Consider the following 23,031-nt stretch of genomic DNA (forward strand, 5'->3'; position numbering starts at 1 on the left):
ATCACAGCCCTAAAATTATCATCTTAACTCATTTTCTGGTATGTACATCTGTAGAATTTTTAATTAGATTCAGTTCATCTCCCTCACCTCCCCATCTCTCTAAACCCTGGGGAAAGAAAAACAAAGCACATTTCACTTTTGTTAAAAATATTATCCGGAAGGAGATACCATGAAGACACTTGCAAATCGAGGAAGATTTCCTTCGGGTTCTGTGCTAACTGCTTTCCCCGACTCCAACGTCACTGAGAGGCATTCGGTTTGTTTATTTGCCTGATTGCTTTTGTAACCTTGATGTTCCTGGGAGCATCCAAGATTTAAGCATCTTAGAGCTTTCATGCCTTTCACCTGTTTGGACCACATTTCTTTGCCCTGAGACACCGTGCTCTCTGCAGCTCGTGATTCTAGGGCTGAACTCATGACAGCATCAGTCCTGGTGGGACTTAGAAGGGCTGACCATCGAGAAGTAGCTGTGCAGTCAGCCTCTGCGTACGTGTGTGTTTGTGTGCGTGTGCGCGTGTGTGCGTGTTGTTGCAAAAGTCTGAGCTGTCTCTATGGCTTCCTCTGAAATTACATATCAGAGGTCTTCACTCATTTTGCTGATAAAAAGAAAGGACCAAAGCGATAGAAATTTTTGAGTGAAGTTGAAGAGAGAGATGACTTTAGGGTCACAGTCTGCCTGACACATGAGAAATTGGGATGGGGAGATGGGGTGGGGGACTCTGGGCACCCTGGGAGGAAAAGGGGGTGCTGTGTGCTGGGGATGGTGAGTTAACAGTGTCCTGAACTGGCCCCTTTTCGCTGCCAGGCCTCCAGGCTCGGGCCACAGACATGGCCCTGAGCCCTGCTGGTTCCTTGCTCAGTGCTGGACGTGAAGACAGAAGATGAGTCCCAGGTCCCCATCCTGCTCGACTTTGGACAAGGTCACTGTTGGCCTTGGATGGGTCACTTCTCAACTCGTGCGGCTTTCGTTTCCTATTTTATAAAATAAATCTTGGTGGTTCTTCAACATTTTTAGAAAACCATGGAAACTGTTTTTCAAATAAAATTGGATCTAAAAATCTAATATGTAAAAGCAGAATAAAACGGATGTGCCTCCTGCTGCTGGCACCCCTTGCTCTCCCTCCGGGCCCCCTCCAGACCCTTACCCATCACAGCTCCTCTTATTACTTCTGGGAAGCAGGGAAAGGCTTGAGAAGCACTGCTCTACAGGACTTTACACTCAGAAGGCCCTTCAGGAAACACTTTGAGAAAGCAAATCACCACCTTCCAGATTCCCCCATGTGGGGCACCATGACAAGCTGCCAGGCCCCGCCAACGATGTGGGCTGCCCCAGCTGTGGGGGTGCCAGTGGCAGACGGCCTGGGGCGTCCCCCTCCCGGGTGGTGGGTGGCCCACAGCCATCCGCTGACCAATGGCAACAGGGTTAGGAGGCCTGGCTGTGTCCACTCCAGTCCGTGCTGGGGTCAGCTGCCAGGGACCCACCTCTTTCTAAAATTCTGAATTTTTTCTTGATTATCGGCTTTTGCTGAGAAAATAAATGGAGTCTTTGAAAAAGAACAAAAGGATTTTCCTTATACATATAAGGTGCTGTCTAGGAGCCTGAGATTTCCTCTGTCTGTTCCTGTGACAATGGCTTGGCCTCTGGGACGGCGTGGGGCTGGGTTGTTTTCCTGGCAGAGAAGAAAATGCTGGAAGAAGCTCAAGCTGGGAGGTGGAGGGCTCCAAGGCCCACCTCTCCACCCTGTGTCACCTCCCAAAGAGTGACTTCTGAGACTAATACGTGTCATAGACTCCTCTTGGGGGGGGCAAAGCTTCCAGAAGCAAGAGAATAAAGTTTTTAGCCAGCACGTCATTGAAGGGCCCCAACACTGCTTCTCCTGCTGCTGTTAAGAGTGGATCCTGCCACATTGACGGGAGGGGCGGAGAGGGAAGGGCGCACCCGCCCCCCCGAGGGCACTCAGGCAGGAAGGAGGTTGCACCTGCTTGATTGCACCTGCTTGGACACTTTGACTAAGAACTTCAGTTGTTCAGCCCACAGTCAAAGATCCTGGGGTGCCATCAAGCCTTGTGTCCACCTGTTACTATTGCTATTGTGAGCTGAGGGACCATTAAGGTGTAAAACTCTGCAGAAAAGTACTTATGCTGTTGAATCACACCCATCAGATAAAAAGAGGGTCACACATCATCTATGCGTGGGCCTGCTGGGCCCGCCAGAGCAAAGTACCACAGACCAAGGGACTGGTACAACAGAAGTGCGTTTGGTCACAGTTTTGGTGGAGGACGTCCCAGATCAAGGTGTCAGCCCCTTGAGGGCCTCTCTCCCTGGATGGTGGAGGTTCCTCTTCTGCAGTGTCCTCATAAGGCCATCCCTCTGTGTGTGCCTGATCTCTTCTTGTTTTTATTATTAAAGTATAGTTGAGTTACAATTTTGTGTTAGTTTCAGGTGTACAGCACAGTGATTCAGTTATATATATATATATATATATATATATTCTTTTTCAGATTCTTTTCCCTTATAGGTTATCACAAAACACTGAGTAGAGTTCCCTGTGCTGTACAGTAAGACCTTAAGGATTATCTATTTGTATATAGTAGTGTGTACATGTTAATCCCAACCTCGTAGTTTATCCCTCCCTCCCTTTCCTCTTTGGTAATCACAAGTTTGTTTACGATGTCTGTGGGTCTATTTCTGTTTTGTAAATAAGTTCATTTGCATCTTTTTTTAGATTCCACATATAAGCGATATCACATGATATTTGTCTTTGTCTGGCTTACTTCACTTAGTATGATAATCTCTAGGTCTATCCATGTTGCTGCAAACAGCTCAACATCAAAAACAACAACAACAACAACACAATCAAAAATAGGCAGAAGATCTAAACAGACATTTCTCCAAAGAAGGCACACAGATGGCCAACAGGCACGTGAAAAAAATGCCCAACATTGCTAATTATTAGAGAAATGCAAATCAAAACTACAATGGGGTATCACTTCACTCTGGTCAGAATGGCCATCATTAAAAAGTCTACAAATAATAAACGCTGGAGAGGGTGTGGAGAGAAGGGAACCTTCCTACACTGTTGGTGGGAATGTAAATTGGTGCAGCCACTATGGAGAACAGTCTGGAGGTCCCTTAAAAAACTAAAAATAGAGCTACCATATGATCCAGGAGTCCCACTCATGGGCATGTATCTGGAGAAACTCTTAATTAAAAAAGATACATTCACCCCAATGTTCATAGCAACACTATTTACAATAGTCAAGGCCTGGAAGCAACCTAAATGTCCATTGACAGATGAATGGATAAAGAGATGTGATATGTATATACCAGGGAATATTATTCAGCCATAAAAAGACTGACCTTTTCTTATCAGGACACCAGTCATACTGGATCAGAGGCACCCTAACTGCCTCATTGTACCTGAATTGCCTCTTTAAAGGCTCTATCTCTAAATATGGTCAAATTCTGAGGTACTTGGGGCTCCGATTTCAATATATGAATTTAAACAGGACACAATTCAACCCATGACAGTCCACCAGAGTAAGAGGCTAATAACCAAAACAGAGAGTGGGGACCTAAGGGGAAGCCCGGCTGTCACAGGGGCTGGGATGCTTCTCCAAAGGCACCTTGAGGCATCACGAGTCTTCACCAGGAAGGGAGGTGGGTCACTTTGCTCCCTTTGCTCCCTTTGCTTCTTAAACTGAAAGATGCTGCTGGCTTGTCTGGATTCACACACATGGCACATGCGTTCATATGTGCAGACCAGCCTGTGGCCCGTGAAGCACAGCGGCTCAGGTGTGTCCCCTTGTGGTGGGGACAACCGAGGAGTGATATTCATTCCTGGGCAGACACTGGTGTTGGAGGAACACTGACGGCTCAGCTGTGCCCATGGCCATGAACTGTCTCATTGGGCCATAGTGGAGACCAGGTTGCTGGAAACCAACGCTGCTCAAGGCTTTTAGAGAGAGAGAAGAAGAAGAGTTGGATTGCAGTGAAGACACTGTTTGGAGGCTCAGCAAAAAGTCCGAATCAGATTCTCAGGCTGGAGGAGAGACTGTCCAGGAAAACCTGGGGACAGACCCTGGGGAACCACTGAAAGCAATGTAAGGGCTTTGCCGAGGGCAGCTGAAGCCAAAACGGTGAAGGGGGGCTCAGAGATCATAGAGTTCTGTTGCCTTGGAAACCTGGAGGACATCAAGGAGCAAAAGTGACCCTAAGTTTGGGACTGAAGGTGGACACAGCAGCCTGGATGGGGCTGAATGTCCTTGAGGAGCCCTGTGCACTTGAAACCTGTGCCAGCACGGGCATCTGGGAGGTGGCTCCCTGGGCTTTACCTTGTGTGGTTCACAGTCCTGCGTGGCTGCTTCGTGTTTCCCTGGAGGAAGGCATAGTATGAGGGTTCTGGAAGAAAAAGAAAGGGAGACTATAGCAGCAGCAGGACCCTGAACTTGCCAAAGACAGTGTCTAGGCCCCAGCACGTGACTGTCCACATCACTCTAGGAGCCGTGCTCAGTGCTGGGATTCTTGAAGGGAAGCTGGTATCGGGTAGTATCGCAGAGGGCACAGTCTAGAAAGTGCTTTTCTGACCCAAGGTCAGAAAAGTCACCCTGAGGTGGGATGTGGCTCTCAGCACTGGGCAGGGCGGTGGGGCAGGGGTGTGGAGGCAAACAGGGTGGAAACTCCCCATTTAAGCTAAAACCCTGGCATCTCAGGGAGGATGCGGTGCGTGCTGTATTTATATTTGGAAAGCAAAACATGTACATACTGTTTTCATAATGCAAAAATAGAATGCAAAGCGCAATAAAGTCTTTGTTTTATGTATGGTGCAATTTATCATGCTTCGCATACATACTCAGAGTTTTCTCTTTTAAAGGAGAGTACGTTTTTATTCAAAAATAATGCTGAGTTCTTTTCCTTCAACGAAGGAAAAGAAAGGTGGGGGACACATTCATAATATTTTTAAAAGCAGAGCATGCATTTTAAAAGTTGCAAAAACACTTATGGGAAAGTTTTCAGTTTTCTCTTCCAGGGTTCCCTCATTGGCCCTATTTATTAATCAATGACTTGGATGGAAATATTTAATAACAATGACGAATATGCATAACATTTCATGGGTTATAAGGCACACTTCCTCCACATAAAGCAGGCTTATTTACTGTGTGAATAGCACAAAACTTATGAGGGGGTTTTGAACCAGGACCCCCAAAGATCTTGATATGTTGAAATGTGGAGCAATTCTAGAACTGCAGAGAATTCAATTGCGATAAGTGCGTTTGCTAACAAAAGTCCCAGTTGCATTTCAGGTATGGGAAAATCATGGCTTAACTAAAGTTTATGTGAAAAAGAACTTAGAGGTTTTAGCAGACACAATACTAAGTATGTTAGTGCTGTGATGGGGTTGCCGAAAGAACTCGAGTGGCATTAATAAAGGTATTAACTCTAGACCAAGGAGGTGCTCTCTTAATATGGACCAGAGAGGTTGTGTCTAGAGATAAGAGGTGGTGTGCACACCATGGGGTTTAACAGTGTGGGGTCCAGAGTCTGTTTGCCTGGGTTCAAATCCCTCCTCCACTCCTTCCTGGTGGTGCAAGGATCTTGAGCAGGTTATTCAAGCTCCCCGTGCCTCAGTTTCCCCTCCATCAAATGAGGATGAGAGCAGCAACTACCTTTTGAGATGATTTGAGGATAAATGGCACTACCTTAGTCTGCTCAGGCTGCCATGACAAATGCCATGGACTGGGTGGCTGGAACCACAGAAGACTGACCGTCCCCGATCAAAGTGCTGGTCAGTTTCATTCCTGGTGAGACCTCCCTTCCTGGCGTGCAGACAGACAGCCACCTTCTCACCTGGCAGAGAGCTGGTGTCTCTTCTTGTAAGGACACTAACCCTATTGGATCAGGGCCCCGCCCTTATGACTTCATTTAACATTAACCTCCTCTTAAGGTCCCATCTCCAAATACAGTCAACTTGGAGGGTTGAGCTTCCACATATGAGGGACCATCACTCAGTCCAGAGCAGGGATCATAGGCTCAAAGCAAATCTGAAACCTTTAGAATAAAATCTCACACATGGTCCCTACCCATCATATGAAAGTTACTATTATCTCGATTTTGTTATTTGAATCCGGGCACTACTTTAATGGGGGCATAAACAAACTGGATTAGGACCCATTTCACATGAGGAATGTTCAAAGGATGTGAAATATTTAACTAAAAAGATAAGACTTTGGGAAGATTGCTAGCTATCTTCAAATATTTATGGGCTGTCAGACTGATGAGCTGAGAGGTTTGTCCCAGTTGAATGCAAGTGTTAGAGGACGAAATTACAGAAAGACATGTAGGCTCAGGGCAAGGAATACTTTTGGAGGAGCTGTCTGCAGTTCAGTGTCAATTGATACTTTATTTTTTTTTGGAGAGGACAATTTAGTGATCAGAATCTAAAGTCCTAAGAACCAGCAATTGTCTTTTTTACCCAGCAATTTTATTTGGAGAACTTTTTTGAAAGGAGAGAGTCAAGTGTACGAATGTGTACACAGAAATTATTACTCCATTATTTGTGATAGCAAAATCTTAGAAGCAGCCCAACTTATCCCAAATAGGGGATTGTGTAAATGAACCAGTGTACGCCTAGAAAAGAGAACATTATGCAAGAATGTAAAGTAATTGTATGTTCCTAGATATATTTTGAAAACTGAGGAAAGTACCTAAAATAATTCTATGTTCCTCAAGGTGTTCATGAAGAGTTGATACGTGAGAAGGGCAGGACCCAGAAGAGGATGTTGAGAGTAATCTAATTTCTAGAAAGTTAAAAAAAAGAAGATGGTAACATGGGTGTATAAGTAGGCATGTGTACTGTGGGAAGATAGCCAGGAGACAAGATAATGGGACTGGGGTGCTGTGTCCTTTCCTTTTCTGCCTCGTCTAGTTTTTCTTTACATGTTTTTCATGGACGACTTATGTAAAAGTAAATATATACTTTAAGGTGAAGATGGCACTTGGGCATCCAAGGATCTGATACATTTTTAGAAGTTAAATGATGACCTGATTTCAGGGGAATTATGATCCTGTTTTGTAGTGAGAAGGGACAGGAACTGCAGCAGCTGTGTTGTGCAGCAGAGGCAGCCTTGCCCCGCAGGTCGCTCCTTGTGCTGGCAACAACTGCAGCTGCCATGGCCCCCCATCCTCTGAGCATCCTAGACTTTCAAGTTATTACTTGTTGTTAGGATATCTTGGGTCAGTAGTCCCCCTTCTGCACTGTCTAATAGAGCAGCTACTAGCCACATGAGGCTATTTAAATTAAATTTTAAATGAAATAAAGTGAAATGTTCCGTTTTTCAGCTGCACTAGCCACATCTCCAGTGTTCCTTGGCCATGTGCAGCTGGGGGTTACCATGTCGGGCAGTGCCTGTAGAATGTTTCCATCATGGCAGAAGGCTCTGTTGGATGGGCTGACTTCCACCAACACAGGAGGTGGGATGCGTTGCTGAAAGAGCAGGGCTTTGTTGGCGGACTGGCTTGGCTTTGAGACCCAGCTCTGCCACTTACTGGGGGACTAGACATCAAGCTCACTGAGGATAGTTTCACCCTAGTGCTTGCACGGAGAGGCCACTCTATCAATATTTGTTTATAAATAAATGGAAACTGTAAGTAAAGATCCGGCACCTGGTAGTACTCCCTTAAGGTGGCCATTATGTGGTGGGTGTATCTGAAGGATCAGGGAGGCTCCAGCCTCCTTCTTTTCCTGGTATAGATTAGGTAATTGATTATGAAACTTTCCAGCATGCTCTAATACATATCTTGAGGGTAAGACACAGACATTCATGATGTTGCTAAATGCATGCTGCCACAAGCAATTTGAAAAGAACCCATCTATCAGTGAGCATGAGAAGTATTCTAACGGAGAAGTCAAATTGTCTAATCCTTTTCTGTATTACATGAATGATCGATTCTGTCTGCTTAGTAGGGCGAGCTGGTATGCGTGTCTACGAAGTGAGTAATCATCGCCAATGGCTTGTCACATCTTCAGAATCCCAACTCAGCAGCAGATATGCACGGTGTCAGAGAGAGGCACACGTGATTAGCTGAAATAAGATGCTGGATGGCCCAGGATCTGCCTGGGAAACTTGTAGGTTTCCTGGCAGTGCAGCAGTGGACAGATTCAATTACTCCATCCTTTTGCTGCTTCTCTTTGCATCTGGCACATCTCTTGTTTTAGGTTTGAATCTCTCATTTGAATTCTGCTGGGGCTACTTGTCTCGTCCAGATATATCCCTGCTTCATCTGTGTATCTGTCACCCCTTCCCATATCCATTTTAATGATCCCATTTCTGCCACGTGTTTTTGGCACCAGGGTTCTTTGTAACGGGGCTCGGAGAATATTCCGTTTCTCCTGGTTAAATCTGTTAGATTTTTTTCTGGGTCTATTGAGTTCCTTTCATTTCTTCTTGTTTATTACTTTTCTCGTCAGTGACATTACTATGACTCGAGTTGCTCTCGTATGTATGCGCGTGCCTACGTGCCTTTAATTACTTGCCAATGAACATACGGGAGGATGAAAGAGATCATCGGGAAAAGCATGGCCGACTTTCTGAACCTGATTTCAGTCTAAGACCTTACTTCCTGATTTCAGTCTCAGACCTGCCATGTCGAAACATAGCATTCCCATTTGGGTTGTCTTTTTAGAGCAGCTTTGGAAAACAGCCATTGGGTTGTGGGTAGCGCTCGTCAAAACTGCCCGGCGAAAGAAGGTGGCTGAATCCATCTTTTCTTCATGGCCTCTGGCCACCAGCATCGTTCACGGGGCTGCTCTGCCAGCCACCCGGAGAGATGCTGTTCTGGCCTCCCCTAACCAGATAAATTGAACTGAATCCTTTGTCTCTGTGACAGTACGTGCCCTCTTCCTCTGTCACATGTCACATCTAAGCATCTTAATGTATATTTTCTCCAAGGGGACAGATGTCTTGCCACAGCTAAATTGTTCACTTTTTTTAGATGGTACATAGCATGTTGCTAATCCTGGGTCGTTCGGAGAGTGTGTTTGTTTGGAGGTCGTTTGCAGGCTGTGTCTCCAGTCGTGCTTACTGGGAAACCATCACCCTGCCCACCGGTCAAAGGTAGAATTTGCTCTCCCTTTGTCATCATTTCTAGAGTATTAATGAAAAAAGACAAAAGAGAAAGATTCTATGTAAATGTTGGCCTTATGGTTTCTTATGGGCAAAGCGTATTTTATTATTTTCAACTTCAAACATTTGTCTGATCCAGAAATGTGCCCCTGCAATTATTTTTGTTGTCATATGATTAATCACCCACACATAATATTTATTGATATCCATTTATAATGTTAATGTTTATTCGTCAGTCATGAGGCCCCTCTGAAAGCTGGTGATGGATCTGAACTGCCAGATGCTCTGGTTTCCTCGTGGCCATTACTGTCTGGGGCTGGACGCTGACTGTTTGTTGAGATTTTATTTCAAGAGTGTGTTCTACAGATGCCTCAGTCCTTCAAAGATCTAAGTCTTACTTTTCAGCATTAGGTTTCTTTTTCACTTTGAATGAAAATAAAAAAGAAAGACTATTTCTAACTGACCTTTGAAAATCACAGTGCTCCATGGCTGAAGTGTTGGAATGCATGGTTTGGGGGAGCTCTGGGGAGATGATATTTGAGGCTGTGGAAATGGAACAATGATCTTTGTCAACCTGCAGACTATCCACTCTGCTTTTATCTGCATCGTAGTTGCTAAAATGTTCAAATTCCCTAGAGTCCTAGATGAGTGTAGAACAAAGAGGTAGAATAGATCACCATTGCTGGTCAAAGTGACAAAAATAGACCAACAAAACAACATAATCTGAAGCTGTCAGGTCAATAACATTCTATGGAAATGACCTCCTATGTGTTGGAATGGCCACCAGTGAGACCTGGGGGTGGAGAAGACCAAGAACTGAAGGATCCTTAACTCCGGGCTGGGTCCTCCATCTCCCACATCCTGGCTTTGTGAGAACTTATGCCCATGCCTCCTTTAAGGCTGCTGTTCCTCATCCGAAAAGTGGAGATAAAAAGTACTGTCCTCCTCAAAGGGCTGCTGGTAGGATTAAATGACACTGTCCAGATAGAACACTAGACCTCAGTTATTAGTAGTATTATTATTAGTGTAAATACTCCCAAGACTGAATCATATAATATCACTCTCTCTTAGACTGGGCATACCTACAGTTATATTCCAAAGCCTCCATTGAAATAAGATCCCTATACTAAAACTGTTTCCTTTATCCACTGTTTCCTTTAGCCAAAATTGCCACTCCCATTTTGCTTTAAATGCATCAGTTTCTGGATGTCCCTTTCTGTAGGGCAGCGGTTCTCAACCGGAGATGTCTTCACCCTTCCCTCCCCAGGGACACTTGGCAATGTTTGGAGACGTTTTGGCTGTCACATTGGAGGCACAGGGATTCCTGGCACCTCGTAGGCGGTGTCCAGGGAGGCTGCTAAACATCCCACAATGTACAGGGCAGCTCCCATGATGACTATTATCTGACCTAATATGTCAGCGGTTCCAGGTTGAGAAACCCTGTTGTAGGGCAATCTGCGTCCAAGAACCCTATTCTTCTCGTTCTTTCCCCCTTGACATAACTAAAAGCATACATGGGTTATCCTGGAAATTTGTCATTTTGTAATCTGAAAAAAAAAAAAAACAAAATTGCATCTTGAATATCTAAATCACACAAACAGAACCAGTCTTTCAAACTTTTTACTTAAGACTTTAAAAATATATTGATTTTAAAATCATGCACCAGGGAAAGCCATTCCTTTTAATTACTTTATTGAGAAACACAAACAAGAACTTTAAGCCCAGAACGCTGTGTGGATTAACTGTGTAGTAATAAGTTCAGTTCCTTCAGATAATCAGTGGTTCATTTTCTAAGCATCCAAACTAATTTCAAATCAAAGGGTTCTAAAAAAAGGGAGTGTCACACAATGAAGAAACAATAAGGAAATACATGTATTTCAGAGCCAGTGAAGTAGAAACTGGCATTTTCTAATTTTCCCCCATGCATATATATTTAAAAATTTACAGCCTTTTCCTTAATTTTTCAGAGGTCATATTCCCAATGTGTAAATACAGGGCTTGACCCAGACGACTTCTGAGGTCCCTTCAGCACTGAAATCCTGGGATTACATAATATTTCACCACCCTGGAAATGGCACAGATTTGTACAGGCATCACCAACCTCACTTTATTCTTGGTTTTCCTCCTAAAACAAAGTGTTTTCCCCTCTTGACTGGTTATGTCTTTCCCCTTGATCTCTGCTAGACTCTGCTGTCTTTAATACATCCCAGGAATCAGATGTTTTAATGCACTTTCCTTTCAAAATGGGCTGCTTTCATCTCTGATCAAATACAGGATGACATGGACGGGGGATGTGCATTTCTCAGCTGGTTGGCACTGCTGCAGAACGACTCTTAGAATTTTATAGCTCTGTGATGTGAAATGTCAGACGTGTCAGCAGGGCCAGTATAAGCCCTTGGATTTGTGTTCTAATGGTTCCTCAAATGCTCAGGAAAGCTGGTGATGGGTCATGGAGAGCACAGGCCTGGGCTCCTGGGCACAGAAGAGGGACATTAGGTCTTTGTCAGACGCTGCATTACCTCTCGAAATTGGAGACTATCTAGAGAACAAGTGCCAGTAAATTTTAAAGTGCACCCTCCTGTCTGGAATTGTTTTCTCTAGTAGCACAAGGGACCCCGAAAGCTCAGCCTGGGTGTGGGTTCTGCTACTGCCCAGCTCTTCCGGCTGCTTCCTTCCTCAGTGCTGGGACGTGGATCCCAAAGTCAGTGGTAAGTGATGTGAAATCACCAGCGCAGTGGATCTCTTGGTTTATGAGCACGACCTGTTTTGTGCTTACATACATTTCAGTCGTATTTTCAGAATAATTAATTAGTCATTTCAGCTTGGCCTTGTTCCCTTTAAAAAGAGTAGTTTTAGTGCCCTCATTTGAAAGTCATACCAAATACTTAACACTTCACGTTCAGCTTCTGGTCACTTCCCTTTTCTCACCACAGCTCCCTATAGAGGAGAAATGGGCTGTGTCCCCACGGAGGGGGTCCCCTGCTGGTCCCTCCCTCACCGTGTGGCACCCTGGCTGAGACTCTGCTGCCCCGCCCCACCCTGCCCCTCCTTCCCCATCACCCACGTCTAATGTGCATCTTCCTCCTCTGTGGTCCCTCCCAGCCCACCGAGTTTCAGATCCAGTATGGAGGAGAACTTCTGCCCAGGGGAGGAATCCCTGCACCCGCCCACCCCTGCCAACACGATGTTCCCCAAGCTTCATCATGTGTCCTAAGTGCCCTCTTAGCACTCAGCATAGACAAAGAACACATCAGACTACTTGAATCCATGTGCCAAATCTGTTGGCTGTGATAACTCAGAGTCTCACCTTCTTTCTGATCGAAGAGGCCCGAGAGCTACATTATAAAATCCATCTACAGCCAGACCCCTCTTCCTATTTTTGTCTGAATCCATGTATTGTGTCTCTCTTGTAACCATTGTAAGCTGCAGTCAGCGATACCGTTTGCAAGGTGCTTTTATGGGAGATATTAATTATATCGAGGGTGTTTGGTGTTAAGGGGAAACAACACCAATGAGAAAGTGAAAACAAACAAATAAATAAACCCGGGGGGGAGTGATTGTCTCATGTGGAGGAAGTACCTTCAGTGACCCAGAAAAGCTGATGAGTGGAAGAAAACCTGATGGTAGAGAAAACTTTACTGCTAATCCACACGTGTGACGTCTGCAGGGACCACACTGGAAAAGATGGAGCTAGAAATCTACACACTGATAAGAAGGGATGATGGTCACTTCAGAATAAGACTTTAAGGGATGCTGAGTGCCTGTGCGTCCCTACGCTTCTTGAGGAAACAGCAGAGATGGTGCAGTCGAAGCTCGGCTCTTTCAATTATTGAACTCTACTTCCCATCAGCTTCAAAGGAGACAACGTCTCCCTTCATTCCCAGACAGTCATCTGTTTGTGTCAATTTGTTCTATTTTAATCCAGGATGAAAAACTGCCTGTTGGAGCCCAGTCTCGCCAGATCTTTACCGGCAAATGGGGGAAGGAAGTGTGTGTCGAATTCCTGGCTATTTCAGACAACACCTTTTTCTTGCTCCTAAATGATTTGGGCAGTTTTCTATCTTCTCTTCTGGATCATCCAGATAAGGGCCCAGCTGCCTGCCTTCCTGGCCACGGGGGGCCTGGTCTTCCAGTGGGTGATACAGAACGTAGATGACTGCAAAGAGACCCTTCACCCTTGAAGAGCTCAGACTAGAGGGAGCATTTATGTGATTTTCCTTGAAAACATGTTTCTTTAAAGCTGGGAGGAGAAAGCCAATTTCATGTCTGTCCATATTTTAAGGTCTGGTCTCTGTAATTCTCTTCCCTCCTCTCTCTAGTCCTATACTGAGGGTGACCCCATGGGGGGGATGGGATTCTATGGTCTGCAGCACCCCCAGAACCGAAACACACAAGCCTCCATCCAGCACTTAGCTGGGAGGGTGATGAAGTATTTCATTTTTCCTTCATAATATCCTCTTGCCTATTTTTGAGGATAGACTGAGTTTAAAGGATTTGCAACACTCAGTTCTCTTAAAGCCAGTGTGGAGAGAGAGCAAAGCAAAGTGGCAGAAGGTGAGGAAATACCCTCTATTTCATCACTGCTCCGATGCTGGGATGGGCTGCTAGAATCACTATGTGTGTGACGATGATGTTACCCAAGGCCATTTTTCACCTTTGGAAGTATTTTATACTGTCCTTAGGCACCCAGTTTCTTGCAGTTTTACTGAACCCTCTGGTTATCAAATGGACGCCTACAGACATTCTTTACTTTTAGGGCATGAGAGCCGTGAATAAGATTTCACACAAGAAGGGCACTATTTGGAAATTATCTTGTGGAGACATCAGTAGCGTATTGTATGTGGAATTAAACCTAGCATGATGGACTCTTACCCTCTGTGGAATGTAGGGAAGAGTGAATTTTTGAAGCATTGGAGGCACTTGTGTCTTACATATTCAGAGCAGATGGTCAATGAGCCTCAGTATAGTGTACTGACATATTGCCCTTCTCTGCATTGATCAGGGTTGAGTGACCATCTTAAACCTTTAAAAAAAAAACTTTATTACTTGTGCTTGTATGTAAGGAATGGTGACATTAAAAAAAGAAAAAAAGTGCACATTTCACTGAGTTCCATTGTGTTAAGCTGAAAGTAAAGCTACCATATTTCCTTTCAGTGTTGTTAAATATGGTGCCCACTTTTTTTTTTTTTTTAACCATTCAGTGAAAAGTGTTTTGAGAAGCTGGGCTTTCATTCTTTGGTGCTGCTACATTGACTGGAAATGGAAGTATCAGTATTTGCTCTTCTTGTTTAGAAATGTATCTATTGCTGCTTTGGAGTCCAGTGAACTACGAAGCTTGTATTGAAAACAAAGCCAAAGTGTCAAAGTAGACCATTGGAAATAAAGGAGACCAAGGACATTTTTGTTTCATGAAGAATTTTCTCAGGGCTGACTTCCAAGATTGTGACTTTTCAAATATGCTCATGGATGTTGAAGAAGAAGCAGAATTCTCTAATGTTCAAGAAGGTTAAATGTGGTCCATGGAACTTCAGCTCAAAATAAAAGCAAACATTTTTAACCACACACACTGTCCTACAAGGGACAGACTTCCTTGGGAGATGGTGGTGCCCACCTTTTAAAGGGCTTTGCTGAGTGGAAAGGGGACGGTGGAGAGAATGGTGATTCGAGCAGAGGCCCCGTGGGCGGGTGCAGCGCTGACGAGATGGGGAGCACGGAGGCAGTTGCTTCAAGGGCAATTATTGCTCTTCAAACGGTTGGTCCTTCCTTCCCCAGCCCTGGACTGTGCGTCTGGAGCTGGGATTGGGTGAGGGGCCTGAGGGAGGGATCTGGGTTGTGATTAGACAGAGGCACTCTGTGCTCTGACACCAAAAGCATCATGTATTCTTCATCACACCAGTCGAGGTCCCTCCTGAGAGTATGGAGTTAGCTTCCTGGGGCTGCCATAACAGAGGACCACACACTGGAAAGCTTAAAAAGTCCGAACTGCATTCTCTCTCGGTTCCGGAGGCCAGAAGTCCAAGATCAAGGTGTCAGCAGAGCTGAGCTCCCGCTAGACTCTGGGTGGGGTGCTTCCTCACCTCTTGCAGCTGCTGGGGTAGCCGGCCATCCTTGGTGTTTCTAGGTTTGCAAGTGCCTCACCCCAACCTCTGCCTCTGTCTGCATGTGGCCTGCCCTCCTCCTGTGTTTCTTCTCTTTGTAAGGACACCAGTCTTATTGAATTGGGACCCACCGACTCCAGGACAACTTCTTAACCGATTACATCTGCAACGACCCTATTTCCAAATTAGGCCACTTTCCCAGGCACTGGTGGTTAGAACGTCAACCTGTATTTTGGGGGGACAAGATTCAACCCACCACAAGTTAACTCTGTGTAAAGACAGACCAAGGTGATCACAGAAACTCTGTCCCCTTTGACTTGGGTATTTGAAGCACACACACAGAACATCCAGGCCCTGGGAGGGAGAAGAGCCTGGCAGTGAGGACTGAGCATCTAGGGGGACCACGTGGTGAGACGGATCTGAGAGGGACCCTGGCATGTGTGTCCACAGAGGGCCACTTGGAACACGCGACCAGGGTGAAGGGACTGTGACATGTTTTGTGGTTTTCTCTGTGGTTTTCTCTGTGACTTTTCCTTCCCCAGGAGAAATGAGGACTCATGCTCTTCGTGGCACCAGGAAGACTGGAAGGATGGGACGGAATTCCTCCTCTCTTCCCCACCCCTCTCTGCACTATTCCCCAGGGTTTGACTGCAAATCCAGGAAAAAAGCATCGCATGAAACAGAGCCCTCTGGGATGGAAGTATTTTGTTGTATTGATACCTCCTAACATTTAATGAGACTTTTTAAAGATGTAGATGCTTCTAACTTTTTACTATTACAGAGAAAATACTATAATAAATGGCCATATACATACATTACTTTGGACCGTGTGAGTATATTTGTAGGAAAATTTTCTGAAAGAGTTACAGGGTATATGCTTTTATAATTTTGGTAAATATTAGACCAGGATTGTCCTTGTTCACACTGCCACCTGTGATGCACAAGAGTAGCTCTTTGTCTCAGCATGGGGTGACATCAAAGCTTCACATCTTTGCTAATCTTATAGGCAAAAAACTATGGTTTCTCAATGAAAATTTAATATGTTTTTCTTTTTATGCACAGAGTTTGTTTTTCGACCAATTTAAGAACAATCACTCTTCTTCTGTAAACTCTCTGTTCATGTCTTTTTTTCCTATTTCTCTATGTGCTCTTGATCTTATTGATTTGTGAGAGCTTTTTATATGTTTATGAAATTAGCCCTTTATGATACAAATAGCAAACATTTATTTCAACAGTGTCATTTGTCTTTAAATTGCATATGTAGTTCAGTGGAGTGTCTATGTATACACAAATTTTTAAAAACTGTAGTAGGTTCAATTAATCGACTGTTTCATTTTATGTTTGAGTCATGGTTTAGGTAGATCTTCCCTCTCAAAAGTTATAGAAAAAAAATCTTCCATTGTTCTATTCTAATTATTTTTTGATTGATATTTTGGTTTTGTCTTCTGTTATTTTGGAATTTATCTTCTTTTTATAGTTGTGATGGTTAACTTTATGTGTCAACTTGGGTATGTGAGAATACCCAGTCATTCAATCCAACACTAATCTAGGTGTTTCTGTGAAGGTCTTTTGTAGGTGTGGTTAATATCTACCATCACAGATTAAGGGAGAGGAGATTCCTCTTCATCTCGTGGGTGGGCCTCATCCCATCAGTTGAAAGCCTTAAAAGCAAACACAGAGGTCTCCCAGAGAAGAAAAAATTCTGCTCAAGACTGCAGCATTTACTCCTGTCTGGGCTTCCTGGTTGTCGACCTTCCCTGCAGATCATGGTCATACGCCTGGAGATGTATCTATATATCTGGACACAGCTTCACTGGGTCTTTGCTCAGACTCTCACAAGCCCCCAAGCTGAAATCAAGGTATCGGCCGGGATGCAGTCTCCTGTGAAGCGAGGGGACCTCTCCCAAGCTAATTAGTTGTTGGCAGAATTCAGTTCTAGGCAGCTGTAGGACCAAGACCCTCAGCTCCTAGCGACACTCACAGTTCCTTGCGTGGCCTCTCAGGACATGAGCACCTACTGTGCAGCTAAGCAAGGAGAGTTCCTGGCCCCCGTGCACTGCAGGATGGCGCCCGACAAACCTGGTGGGATCACAGAGTGACGGCCCATCGCTCTGTGCAGCTCCATAAAGTCAGAACCAGGTCACAGGCACTCCCCACACTCAGAGGAGTGAGTGGTACAAGGGTGTGAACCAGAAGGCAGGGTCACTAGCATCACCATGGGTCTGCCCACCACAGCCCCTCAACATCCTTACGATTATGTGAAGGGAAAGCAATGTTTCCTCTCTCTACCCTGAGGCTGGGCATTTAACCGCGAAGCTCCACTTCTACTTTTGCCCATACGGGAACTAATAACAGGGCAATGATTGGATAACTGAAGGCTTTTAATTTCAGTCTGATGTTGATACCACAGTCATTTAAATGTTACCTCAAGTTGTAACAACTTCGTCTCACTTTTTTTCATTGTAAGCTTCTGGCAAATAAAAAATAAGTTTAGTTGAACTGGTTCTTGTACAACTCATGACACAGGACATGTGGACAGTTAATCATCCATGATAACACTGATGAGGAATTCATCTATTTAGAGAGATGCACAGAAGGTTTCTATGATAGAGGATTAACTTTCAAAATCATTGAAATTTCTTCTTCTCCACTCAAAACACCTGCCATTTTGGATTTAAATTATATGGTTGGAAGAGGAAAATAGGATTGCATTTCAGATGTGTGTGCAGAAAAGGAAAGGAGGGTGGGGACCAAGAGTAGCGAGAGGTGGGAGACGACCAGGAGTAGGAAGTAGAGAACAGAGACTGAAGCCAAGTCCCCCTAAAACTGAGTGCCTCTGCTGAGTTTATGATGAAGGATTTGAGACTAATGAAGTCATTGGTCATTGGGCTCCCAATGATGTGCAGCAGCTTCCAGGGTCTGAAGAAGGAACGGGAAGTGGGCGAGTGGGAAGAAAACACGGAGTTTTCATGCACGTGGCTGGTGGAGAAGGCGAGATGGCTATAGATACAGCACAGATGCCAAGTCCATGGCTTTCCTTTGTTCCTCTTATTTTATTTTTTTTTTAGGATGAGAAGCAGTTCATAGAGTGGGGAAAAAAGGGAGAAAAAAAGAACAATTGATGCTAAAGGGGAGAGATGGGAAAGCTGATGAACCAACATCTCTGAGGACACAGGAGACTGACATTGTTGTCCTTGCGCCTGAGAAGGGTCGGAGCTTCTGAGAGAGAAGAGGGGGCGGGGAGTGACATGGGAAGAAGGGGTCTGATGAGGAGCGGGGACGAAGGGGGAGATGGAGGGAGGGAGGAGGGAAAGAAGGAAGGAAGGGATGCCACAGAGTTTTGTGGGCAGCAGGAGGACGTTGTAACCGCCCACCCAGACTGCCCCCCTTTTCCTCACCAGCCTAGAAGACGAACCAGGGTCTGGTTGGAATTTGCCAGGTTGAGTGAACGTTTTCAGCAATCATTTCAGGCAGGCAGGGAACTGAGCAGCCAGGAGTAAAGGGATTATTAAATATGGTTAGGGTCAAGCTGAGGTTGGAGACCAACCATCATTAATGGCCCCAACCTGCTCATTTTCTGAGTTTCCTCCAGGGAGAGGCTTGTCGCTAACCTGAGCTCAAGGTTTGCTGGTCAGATGTTGCAGAGGTTGTCGAGGGCACAGACGTTGTTTGGAGGCAGGAAGAAAACTGGAAGATAAGTCCAAGGGCAGGTGCCATGTGAGTGGGACATGACTCCGGGGGTCCTGCAGTGTACAATTTCAGAGTGAGAGCCCTTTCCGGGGATGACGCCTGTGATGTGACAGTGTGTGTCTGACTCTGCCACCTCCACCAGGAAGCCTTCCATGATACAAGGGTCAGAGAGCTCTCATCTCTCACTCTTCTGAGTTGGTCACCGCTTTGTTCTCCTCTTAAGCACACCTTCCTGAGCTAAGTGTGTTAGATTACAGAAAGGCCCTCAGTTCTCCACCCCTCCCTATTTCCAAGCTTTTTGCCAATTCACCTTGCAGACCCCTCCCACTCTTACTCTCAGTTGACCATGTGACTTCCCTTGGCCAATAGGATTCCAGCAAACACTGACATTCAGCTGAGTCCCGAAAAGCCTTTGAGCGGCTGGAGCTGCCCTGGCCCTGGCTGCCGTTCCCTGACCCGAGAACATGTCCGAGCTGACTTTCCAGGGAAGTCAAAGCATGTGGAGCAGAGATGAGTGACCAACATCTTCCTGGTTGAGGCTGCCCTACGTCAGACAATGTCCAGCTGACCCCCAGACGTGTGGTAAGTACAGCCAAGGTCAGAAGAACGCTCTACACTGACCCCATGTGAGCCATGAGTGTGCCCAGCACAGACCAGCTCAGACAAGCCTGGATCCGTTGAACCCCACAGAAGCGTGAGCAAAACAAACATCTATTTTTATAGTTCACTGATTTTGTGGTTGTTTGTTACTGGACATTGTTGGTAGATAACTGATAACTGCTACACTAGTGGGTTAACTCTCTCGATATGGTAGAAACTCATCAAGGGCAGGGCTGTGTGCCCTATACACAGGACAAATGTTGAAAAATAAACGAATATGTTCAGGTAACATCTCAGAGCACAGGGAACACACCGCCTTGCTCTATAGCCCCATTCAGCCTAATCAGATCGGTGTTACACAGTCTGAAATCCTGATTTATAAATTAGTTAATTAAGTTAGTTCTTGTTGACCACCAAAGTAGCAAATGTAGAATTTAATAAAGCAACTTTGGATACTGAATTGCCCAGAATCGAAGGTGGAAATTGTCTGGTTAATGGGGAGTCAATACCCCCTTTTGTTACAGGAGTTTCAAGGGTTTGAAGATAAATCTCAATTTGATTAAAGGCTTATTTTTCCATGAAACCAAGAGAATAAGGCATAGAAAGAGGATAGAATTTTCAAAACACAACATGCATGCTTCATGTTACAAACGCATATGTATTTCTGTTCAGCATTACAGAAGTATTCTTGTGTTTGCCAAATTTGCTACATGCCTCTCTATTTGAAATGCCAGAGAAAGGTGGTTTTAATAAAGGTTTTCTAATGTAATAGAACAAGCAGTAATAACATCCTGTTTGAAATTTCTGGGAAAAAAAGTTTCTTTTTGAAATGTTTTTTCAGGAATTGTTTTCAACAAACCAGAAGAGGAAAGATCAGTGTCAGGGCTCTGAAATCGGTCCTCCATAGAATTTCATAGCTCTCCCTTTCATCTCACTGATTGATGATATTATGAGGACTCAGAATTACTCTATAATCAAATGAAATATCCAGAAAGCTAAGAGCAAAGGGAAGCCTTTGAATGTGGTCACAAAGGGAAGTCAGTTTTCCATTCCTGTCATCAATTAAAGTAGCGAAAGTGTACATATGAAATCTATATACGTACGTGTGGAGTTGGTGAAATAGCCTTGGTACCACGAGAAGAAGGTGGACGGCTCTTTCTTGTAGGAGGACAAGTAATCCTTTAAGTGAAAACAGTTACATAACAGCAAAGAAATGTGATGCTGACCTGTTTGCTCTGAGGGAGGCAGCCCTGGCACGTGGTTAGCCATGACCTAAGTGACACATCTTAACACTCTGGGCGTCTCAGGCTGTGCGTCAGTCCAGGAATCCATCCGTACCTATATTTTGATGCCAGTCAAGGGGGTTGAAGCAGCTGAATTTTATTTTTTATTTGCTTCTGGATGCTATTGGTTTTCCTTCACGTTGACCTGGATGGGTTGTAATCGTATCTGCTCTGTAGACCTACTTTCCTAGGAGAACACTGTGCTGCAGTCAGCTGTTGGTTCCTAGAAAGGAATTCAGGTTTAAACAGGACTGTCTTCTGCCAGGTGTGTGAGCTACTAACAACGAGGCTGTGTGTGAGTCCTGGGAGAGGGGACGGACAGAGAGAGAAAAACCCTCGGCCTTAACCAGCTCCACTGAGAGAGGCCTTCCTTTGCAGGCAGAGGCCGGCAACCTCGGATGGCAATCGGGCGCTTGTTTGGTAGCTTGTGGAATTGTGACAAAGTGAGACAGGCCCCAGGGACACATCTCCAAACTGGGGTCTGTACTGCCACCACCTTGGGTTACAAGAGAAATTGCTTTCCTCCAGAGTCTGCACACAGCCTCCCCCTAATTTCTCTTCTTCCACTGATGCCTCGCCATCCCCCAGAGCAGTGGACGAGGCAATAACAAAATCCACCTCCTACTGGGCACGTACTTAATTCTTTCAACACTTGCTCTAAGGAATTTCTATCAGGCCCATTTAAAGATAAGGTAACTGAGGCTTCAGGAGGTGGCCTCTCACCCAATTTACACAGTGAGGATGACCACCTTCCAGGATGGCCTGGATCCAAAGTTATGTGATGTCCAGATGGTCAGTAGGTGTCAACTTGGCTCGGCCATGGCGCCCAGTTGTTTGGTCAAACACCATTCTAGATGTTACCCTGAGGATGCTTTGTGGATGTGGCTGACACCTCTGATGAGTTAACTTGAGTAAAACAGATTACTCTCCACTATGTAGGTGGGCCGTGTCTAATCAGCTGAAGGCCTTAAAAGCAAACACTGAGGTTTCCCAAAGAAGAAGGCATTGGTAAATAATATAGCTCCTAGCATAGATAGATACAGAAGTAGATATTTGCACACATGTATATATATATATATATATGTATATATGTGTATATATATATGTATTGCATACATTGGTTTTATCTCTTTGGAGACCCTAATATGGGCATCCACCCCTCCTTATGTCCCACATGTAGTATATCCAGGCTTTTCCACATTGTGACTGTAATATGAGAAAGTGGCAGAGTGCAAACTATATGACATCGTGAGGCACTAAATTCTGAGGCCCATGACATAGCACTGTATCTCCTTAGTCCCCTTAACCCTGTAAGGGTTAAACAGTAGCTCTAGCCCCAGCCACCAGGGTGTCTCTCCCATGAAAGACCTTTTACTGACTTTTATGCCCCATGACCATCATCCAGCCTAATTAACCCACCTCTTAACACAGCTGGACCTGGGCTGTCTCTCCACTTGGATCCTTGTGTGATTGGACATTCTTCTAGGTGATACCTTGACTCTCAGCCATTGTATCAAATGGATTCTCCAGAGAAACAGAATTAATAGGAGAAATATAGATATAGATGTAGCTATCGCCAGAGCTAGAGATGATATATAGATGTAGATAGAGATACATAGATAGATATAGACATGCAGATAGATACAGACACATAGACAGACATATATAGATACAGATAGATATAGCTAGAGATTTATTTTAAGGAATTGGCTTGCTTGATTGCGAGGGCCATTGAGCTCAAAATCCATGGGGCAAACAGCAGGCTCCAAACTCGAGCAGGAATTGATTCTGTATCTTGAAGCAAAATTCCTTCTTTTCGGGGCAACCTCAGTGTTTGCTCTTAGGGCCTTCAGCTGACTGGGTGAGGCCCACCAGCATTATCTGCTGATAATGTAGATGTTAACAAAGTCAGTTGATTGTAGATGTTCACCACATCTGCAAAGTATCTCCGCAGCAACACCTGGTAGAGTGTTTGATGAAATAGCTGAGAACCGGAGCCTGGCCAAAGCGACACAGGAGACTGACATCACAGCACGGACTTAGGATCCCGGCCACCGGGCACTCTTGGGGCTCCTTTCTGGGGAAACTCAGAGGAGTCTGCCCCTTGTGTAGGGCCACTTAGGCCCTTACTCAGTTGCCTGGATTCAGCTGACTGTCTCTAGGAAGACCGCATAACTTACTGCCCAAACTGGAATGCTGTGGAATCAGAAGGATGCTCTTGACCATTCCACCAGGAC

The sequence above is a fragment of the Hyperoodon ampullatus genome (genome assembly GCF_949752795.1).
Source record: "Hyperoodon ampullatus genome assembly, chromosome: 16".
Classification (NCBI taxonomy): Eukaryota; Metazoa; Chordata; class Mammalia; order Artiodactyla; family Ziphiidae; genus Hyperoodon; species Hyperoodon ampullatus.